Consider the following 9,100-nt stretch of genomic DNA (forward strand, 5'->3'; position numbering starts at 1 on the left):
ACACTGGTGCCACCAGGCCCTCTGACCACCACCTGTAGGCAACGGGTGAAGTGTCTTGCCCGGGGGGACCCGGAGGGGCTGACCGAGAACAAGTTTAGCCAAGGAAACCCAGAGGTCTTCTTTAACCGCGCAGCGCAACCCCAGTAAAACCCACGGAAGGCGGTCAACCCAGTTGCAATCTGTGAGAGAAGCACGGAGCACGGCTTTAAGCAACCAGTGGAAACGCTCGCACATCCCGTTGGTCTGCGGGTGGTACGTAGTGGTTTGGTAGACCTTGACCCCCAGGCCGTCAGCCATGGCAGACCAAAGCTCTGAAATGAACTGGGGGTTCCTGTCTGAGGTGATGTCGGCAGGGGGGCCGAAACGCGAAACCCACGTTGACAAAAATGTCACTTCACGGGTCAGAGAAATGTCAAACGTCAAGGGTTTATGATCGACGTATGCGGTAAAGCTATGACCCTCGAGAAAAAAACGAAAATGCCACGTTGTGAGGTGCAGGGCCAGCAACTCCCTGTCAAAAACACTATATTCGCGCTCACTGTGCCTGAAAGTGCGACTGAAAAAGGCAAGTGGTTGCCAGACCGGAGACCCGCTGTCCTAACACTGCGCCCACCGCCACTTCTGACGTGTCGCTGGTCAATTCAATATCTGCCGACGGAAACGGGTGCGCCAGCAGGACAGCGTTAGCCAGCGCGGCCTTGGCCCCAGAAAATGCCTGATGTGTTCAGGGAGCCAATCAACCAAGTCCTTAGCTGTTTTACCCTTCAAGGCAGCATAGAGTGGCTGCAGCAGGTCCGCAGCTCTGGGGAGAAAGCGGCTGTAGAAATTGATCATCCCCAAGAACTCCTGCAGCACTTTAACCGATGTGGGATGCTGAAAAGCCGAAACGGCCCGGACCTTGTCTGGCAAACGAGCCACACCGTCAGCGGAAATGTGGTGGCCCAAGAAATCCAGAACCGGCAACCTGAACTGGCACTTGGAAGGGTTGACGATCAGGCCGTGTACCGCCAAACGCTGAAAAACCTGACTCAGATGGGACGTGTGCTGACTCTCAGAACAGCTGGCCACCAATATATCGGCAAGGTACACGAAGACGAAAGGCAGCCCACGCAAGACAGAGTCCATCAACCGCTGAAAAGTCTGGGCAGCGCCTTTCAGGCCGAACTGCATGCTCACACACTCAAGCAGGCCAAAAGGGGTAATAATGGCAGTTTTGGGAACGTCTTCGGTGTGCGCGGGAACCAGGTGATACCCCTGCACCAAGTCAATTTTAGAAAAAATCGAGGTGCCGGCAAGGTGGGCGGAAAAATCCTGGATGTGGGGAATGGGGTAACGGTCGTTCTCCGTGATATTATTCAAACGGCGGAAATACCCACACGGCGGCCACCATCTGATTTGGGCATCATGTGTAGCGGAGAGGCCCAAGCACTATTCGAGCGCTATACAATGCTGAGGCGCTCCATAGCAGCAAACTCTTCCCGAGCGATGGAGAGTTTCGCAGGGTCAAGGCGGTGTGCGCGAGCGAACACCGGGGGACCGACCGTCGAGATATAATGTTCAACCCTGTGCTTCATTGCCGTGTTCCAGAAATTAGGAACAGTCAGTGAAGGGAACTCCAAGAGAAAACGCTGAAAAACATTCCCCGAAGTCACTAAATTAGCCAGATTCAGGGGCTCGATGGCCCAAGTAAAACAGGGTATTGAAAAAAAGGACAGGGCATCGATTAAGCATCTGTTAGCGACGTCGACCAGCAGTCCGTGGGCATAAAGAAAATTGGTGCCCAAAATAGGCACAGAGCTAGCGGCAACAACAAAGTTCGACTGGAAATCCCGACCAGGAAAACAAGCCAACATTTCCCCAAACGTAACGATGGGAGAGCCATTAGCTGCAATAAGCGGTTTGCAGCCCGCTGCTAAACCGTTGAGGGAAAAAGGCTCTTCTGGGATCCGGAGTCGACCAGGAGACGTCTCCCGGAGTGCGTGTCTTCTATGAAGAACAGTTTTTCTTTGTCACCAGCGGTCGCGGCCGCTTCTGTGCGCTGGCGGGGCTGTGTCCCAGGGCCAGAAAAGCACAAGGCAGCAGGCAGTGGCGTGCTCGGGCGCCAAAACACTTATGGTAGAAACAGAGGTCCTGTGCTGCTGTGCTGGGATCTTTGCCATCAGTGAAGGATGGGATACTTCGGGGCAAGCCGGCGGGGAAGTGGAAGGTGCCGCAGGCAAGGCTGGTACTAGGTCGTAATCATGGAAAGTGAGGGTAGCCAAGAGAATACGATCGCTTCCTCAACCAGGGAGCGATAATCCTTCGCGCCTAGAAGCGGAGAGTTGGCGAGGCCAGCTCTCACGGCCGCCGGCAGCTGTTGGAGGATGATGTGGACGAACAGAATCCCCCGTCGTCCGGTCTGAGGAAGGATAGCAAGTGCTCCATCACTTCGAGAGGCGTACTGCCACCCAGGCCTGAGAGGGAGAGGAGCTTTTCGGCTCGCTCTGCGTCGGAGAGGGCATAGCGCCGAAGAAGCAGCTTCTTAAGGGCGATGTATTTCCCTTGGGTGGGTGGGTCCCGGAGAAGAGTCAACGCACGACGGGTGGCTAGCGGATCGAGAGAGGCCACCACATGGTGATATTTCGTGTCGTCAGCCGAGATGCCGCGACGGGCGAACTGAGCCTCCACATGCAAGAACCACGATGGGGGATCGTGAATCGTGAAAAGTCCAGCAGCTCAAGTGCCACAGCAAACACAGCTGCAGCAGGAGGCAGAGGGCTGGCGGCCACTGATGCATCCAGAGCGGAGCCGGTGCCACCATCGGACTGCACCATGTTCGAGTCAGGGTTCACTAATGTGGAGGTAAACACAGACGACACGAGAGCTCTCGATTAACTATCCTTGTTTATTACTCATCACGACACAACTGAATACTTTTCCCTCCACAACACAGCAATAACACTTCCTGAGAACTGGGTGTGAGTGGAGCCCTCCAGTGGTCCACCACAATAGAACACAAAACATTTATAGAGCTCATCTCGTGACAATACCACAGCGAAGAGTGTAACAGATAAGCTGTCCACCATGTCCACTTCACGCTTTGCTGCTATAAGGCATGAAATGGACCTGTATGCAGAGGTTGCAGTACCGCCTGCAGAGGTTGCAGTACCAGCAGATGGAGATAATATATTTATAGCCAAGAAGTTGGTACTAACCAAGGAAGGTATGAAGTACATTCCAGGTTCCTTCTATACCACAAATGATTATTCTAGGTGGCTCTTTAATTGCTTTCTCGTAATTATTTTCATGTTTGGCTTGAAATAAAATATCTCCCTCTGCTGGTACTGCAGATTACTGCAACTTCTGCATGTGTGACCATTTCACGGTTCGGAGAGGCAAAGTATGAAATGGACACGGTGGACTGGTGATACTGGGCAGTAATAGCACTGTCAAGACACCCTTAACAATTTTGACTCTTGTTACGACAGAGACTGCTCTACATAAACCACTCTAGTCTTTCTCTCCTGCTCTGAATAAAACTAAGAACTTATCATTAAATTCATTGCAGTGCAGCTTAACTGAACATTAATTGTATTAAAGAGCATGAAGAGGTGTGATACTTTATTTCCCATAAGCTATAAGCCTTTTGTTTCAAAGACAAATGATTACAAATGACCATGCAGAGACTCATAATGAGCACATATCATTCATGAGCTCAGTTCACAAAATGACAAATATTGAATTCATGTGCAAACTGACTGCTCTTCTTTTCGTCTTTATGTAATATGTATTGCTGAAATTAAATTTGCAGGTTATTTAATAAGGTGAGATATAACCTCATTCAGGTACTGACACTGAAACAAATTCTTCTTGGCACATCAACGTTTCTAAGCTTAAACATATTCAGTGTGTTTAATCACGGAGCAGTGAATATTATTAACTTTTGGGCACTTATATATTACAGTGGTGTGTATGTGTGTGTGTGTGTGTGTGTGTGTACAGCTTGTGTATCCCCCTCTCACTTTTCCTTCTCCTTTGTTTGATTAATAAGGAAAAGCATGTCCCTCTGCAGCGAGCATTTTTTCTTTGTCTTCCTTTAATGCTTTACATTTACATAAAGTCATTAAAGTCATTAAAACAATGACTGTGATTAGAAATTAAAGGAGCAAATGACCTCTGGCATACACTTTTTGGTTGAATTGAGACAGGAAACTGCAAATTGCTCATTCAAATAATTGCTCAACTACAGTTTTATTATTTAGCATTTCCACAGAACAGTAGTCAGACAAACACCTTTTTCGGTTCAAAGAGCAAGAAGAGGAAGTTAGAAAAACATCCAACTAGCTGATAAGAACGAAGTTGTCTTCCATGTTGGTTCTCTGAACGATTCAGTTATTTTGTTATGCCTGCCTCTGATTGTGAGCTATAACAAAATATTACACTGTTAGAGAAGAAAGTAAAATGTGAATTGTTTGTTGAATGAATAAAACAGCCATGCAGTGTGAATTTTGATTCCAATTGCAATGTTAGCACAATGAGAACTGGCGGGTCTGCTTTCCATTTGATTTATTCTTATTGTGTATCCAGTTCCATTCAGAGACTGCTGATTGAAAAGTTGCTGCATCCTTTCGAAACCCAAGAAACTTCATGAGTGACTTAAATGAGCTCCCCTATAGAAATCCAGGTTAACCCAAACCTGTATCGACTCATCGAACATTAGTTCAGAGCAGTCACACAGCCAAGTGTATTTGCCATCTGAGCAGATGAGCAGATCTCAGTGCCTTCCCACGTCAGCTGTTGGCTCATCTGATGTTGCAAATCTCACATATGGTAAGCTATTAAAGTTGCTTTAATAACTTACAGTTGTTGAACATGTGCTGCTTTGCAACCTGCCTCCATTCTTTTTTCATGCTATGACGAACTTAATCAGTCCCATGTCTACTGTTACTGATGCCTGTTTGGTTCTGTGATGGATCTTGCTGTTGTGCTCCCTGCTAATGGATTTGGACATCACCACTCTTGTCTGTAAGCACATGGGTGAGCGGTGAGGTCCCAGAACAAAGCAATCACACCAAATTACCTTTGATGATCTTTAGATAACAGATGATCTGTGCTGTGCTTATAATTTTGTATTTATAATACAAATAAATCTGTTCAATGGAAACATAAATCACAATTCTGACTGAATACTACACACCGGCTGGGCACACGGACTGAAGGCAGATTTCATAATGTGGATACCATTTTATCTAACCGTTTATGCCAATGGCCAAGAATAAGGTAACCCTCAATAGGGTGTTCTTTAAAGCATCTGTAGTCTCTGCAAAACATTAGGTTTTTAGCACTGAATGACATTTTAATTTTAACAATATAATGGACACATGATATAGCAGAGAAAATTTTTAAAACATGTAAAATTGGGAAAAAAAGGATTTCATCCGCATCATTGATGCACCTCCAGCTGTGTTACTGCCTGGCCTGTCTTCTCCTAAAACTGCCCTGAATGAATCACTTCTGTAGTGGATATGTGGAACATTTGGGAAGGCCATGACAAACCACAAGTTGAGAAAACATTGAGCAAAATAGTGACACCAGCAGAGACAGTTGCTCTCTGGTATTCTGTTATAAATCATTCTGAAATCTTAATTGTTTTCAGCCTTTAATCTTGTTTGAATGCATTTTTGCCTATCAAGTGATTTAGTCAATCTTTTTCCTTAAAGGATGATGATTTGGAAAGCAAAGGCAATGCAGAAGTCCCTAACACCTATATTCTTTTGGATCTACTTACAAAAATGACTTAGTTCATAGAAATCTTTCATGATGAATTTATGGTCTTAGTTGTGTCAAATCTTACAGCTCATGACATAAAACTGAACTGGGACCTTATTTGACCAAAAACAGTCAGAAAGTAGGACACCTCACCTAATGCTCATCGAGTGGGAGAAGATACGCGAGAGAAGAGAGAGAGGAGCAGAAAAGTGGAAGAAAAAAAAAGAAGCAAACAAACGGGAGAGCATATAACGAGGATAAAGGAGACTATCCATTAGAGAGGGGGCTGCTCATTATGGCAAAAGCCATAATCGCAATTATTTTATTGTAATCTCAGTTATTAACATGATTAGTCATTAACTTTACCAGCATCACACATTTATAGAAGACAAAAAAAGACTTTCTTCAGGGGATTTCCTTGAACTTCACACTAGTAGTGAGTTAGACCCAGATTAGAGGATGTTTTTGACCATAAAGCTTGCAAGGGCAACCGCTCCACAGCAGGACACATTAGGAAACAAAGAGAGGCCAAGACTCCTACTCTGCGGTAGCAGCATGAGATTAGTAATGGGGAGCATGCCACCAAAAGGGACCAGGTGAGAGATTCTCAGAGAATGTCTGTTCAGGAAATGTTAATTATCCTTTCACATGTTCAGCTGATTGTTATTTCTACTAAAACAGTTTTGCAAGAAAAGACTTGGGTGTCTTAGCTTAGTCTTAGCTTAAGATGAATTTACATGTGAGTGGGTTTGGGCTTTATTTCTGTTGTGCAGCCCAGAATGGTGTGCTGCTGAAACCACCTGACAGGTTCTCACATGTCTGCTGAGGGCTTTGGGCATCCCTGTGTGTCTATAGTAAAGCTCCTGTTGGTTGCATAATAATTTTTCTTTTCAGAATTATTGAGGCCAATGTGATCCTGGGATCACTCTGTAGTAATAAAATCATTTACAAAATCAATTAATTTTGCCACAGATGAACTTCCATTAAGAACTTGACATCTATCTTGTATAAGTAACACAGATAAGTTCCAACTTAGTGTGGTGGATGGTGTCCAGGGGGATCGCCTCCCAGATCTAAACCACAGCATCACTTAGCACCTGGTCAGTCTTAGGTGAAACCTGGCAGCGTCGGATGGACAACAGATAATGTCACTGAGGTGTTTTACTAGATTTAGGTCAGATGAGGTATCGATTCCTTCATCCTTCGGGAGCTGCTGCATACTTTCGTCACATGAGACTGGATATTCTTGAGCACATGGAGGAGGCCAGGACCCACTGCATCAGTGGTGAGTCTGACAGTGGCTCCAAGGATTCATCCGAACATCTATTGGTAGTCAGGGTGCCGTTGCCTAGCCTGTAGAGGTCCTCCTTGCACAAAGGAGCAGATATTGGTCCCGCTGCTGGGTTAACGATCTTCTGTGGCTCTGTCCGGCTCTCCTACGGCTCTCTTGTCTCTTGGATTCTCCTTCATGCACTTAAGACGGTAAGACTGTTCTAAGAGACACAGCAAACCTTTCGGAAATAGCATGTATTCATTTGCCATCCTAGAGGAGTAGGACTACCTGTGCAATCTCTGTAGGGTCCAGGTATCATCTCGTGCTATGAGTAGCAATAACACTGACCCTAGCCAAATCCAAGCTAATGGAAAAAAAAGTGTCAGGAAAAATGAGGAGGGAAAAATTAACAAAATAGTCTGGGTATGGCTCTGAACTGTGGTCCACCTATGGGTGACTGAAGATCTACAGAAAGCATATGATAGATGCCCAAGGTCAAACTTTAGTACTGTATGGGGAAATCAGAAGTGGCAAAGAAGTATGTGAGGCTGGTCCAGGACATGTATGAGGACAGCAAAACATGGTGAGGTCTGTGGTAGGAGTTGTAGATGGGTTCAAGAAGGGGGTGGGAATACATCAGGGATTGGTTCAGAGCCAATCTTTTGTGCTATGGTCAATCACAGGCTGACAGATGGGGTGAGCCAGGAGTCTATGTGGACTATGATGTTTGCAGACAATATTGTGATCTGCAGTTAGAGTAGTGAGCAAGTGGAAGAGAGCCTGGAGAGTTGGTGTTATGCTCCAGAGAAAACTGAAAGTTAGGAGAACGGCCAGACAGACAAGACTAGCAAGACACAATACATGTTTGTGAATGAGAAGGTGTCAGGTGTAACAATGAAGCTGGAAGAAGCACAGATAGTAAAGGTAGATGAGTTTAAATACCTGGGGTCAACCATCCGAAGCTGAAGAAGAGATTGCAAGCAGAGTGGAGTTGGTGGAGACGAGTGTCAGGGGTAAGTTGTGACAGAAGAATACCAGCAAGACAGAAAGACAAGGTTTACAAGATAGTTAGGACACCTGCTATGATGTATGGTTTGGAGATGGTGGAACTGGCAAAAAGGCAGGAGGGTGGCAAAGTTGAAGCTCCTACAACTTTCACTGAAAGTGACCACGAAGTATAAGGTTAGAAATGAATACATTAGAGGGACAGCTCAAGGTGAGCAGTTTGGAGACAAAGTTACAGAGGCAAGGCTGGTTGGACACGTGCAGAGGAGGATAGTGGAAATATTGGATAAAGGATTTTAAATAGGGAGCTGCAAGGAAGAAAAAAGGAAGACCACAAAGAAGACGTATGGAAATATGTGGAGGGCTGGCATGACAGAGGACAATGCTACGGACAAGGTAAGATGGAGTTACATATCTATCTGTTTATTTCTAAAAGTGGGGTTCATCTGCTCCTCTATGTAGCCTTTTTAATAAATATCTAGTGAAAAGCTGTCTTTTCACGAGGCCCTGAGACCTATTACATACTCCTGTGACAGTCAATTAGCCTGCCTCTCTCTGCCAGTGTTTCTTCCCACAGACACATCCATGGATGGGCTTCTGAAATGCACACACCTCGGGCAATGTTGACATGATATAATCAAAAGGTTTTCAAGATATAAATACACTTCAGCAGACATCACCTTATAGCTATAAGGTAAAAAACATAAATAAATAAAATAATTCTGTGTCAGTAAATAGCAGGGCTGCATTTGTAATTGACACATGTGATGAGACTAATAAGCTCCCCTGTGAACTCATCAAAGAACAAGGGGAAGATAATGAGACTGTTTCTCTTTTTTTATAGCTCAATCAGTTTGCCTTTTTATGTATTTTTCCCTTTTGTTCTGTAACCTTCAGGCTCTCCTTTCATTTTCTTTGTAGGCACAGGTGCATCAAACATGTTGACTAAAAAATTACTCATAGTTTCTATATTTGTGTAGTTAATACAGTGGGGCAAAAAAGTATTTAGTCAGCCACCGATTGTGCAAGTTCCCCCACTTAAAATGATGACAGAGGTCAGTAATTTGCACCAGA

The 9,100-nt window shown here is 45.2% G+C and overlaps 1 protein-coding gene across 4 annotated transcripts in view; it reads left to right on the forward strand.

Annotated features, from left to right (window-relative positions):
- Positions 1 to 9,100, forward strand: part of pogza (pogo transposable element derived with ZNF domain a) — a 47,156-nt gene that overhangs the window by 32,359 nt on the left and 5,697 nt on the right. The gene's annotated exons all lie outside the window — the stretch shown is intronic.

Source organism: Haplochromis burtoni, unplaced genomic scaffold (assembly GCF_018398535.1).
Source record: "Haplochromis burtoni strain Fernald_Lab_line unplaced genomic scaffold, NCSU_Asbu1 Contig_404, whole genome shotgun sequence".
NCBI lineage: Eukaryota > Metazoa > Chordata > Actinopteri > Cichliformes > Cichlidae > Haplochromis > Haplochromis burtoni.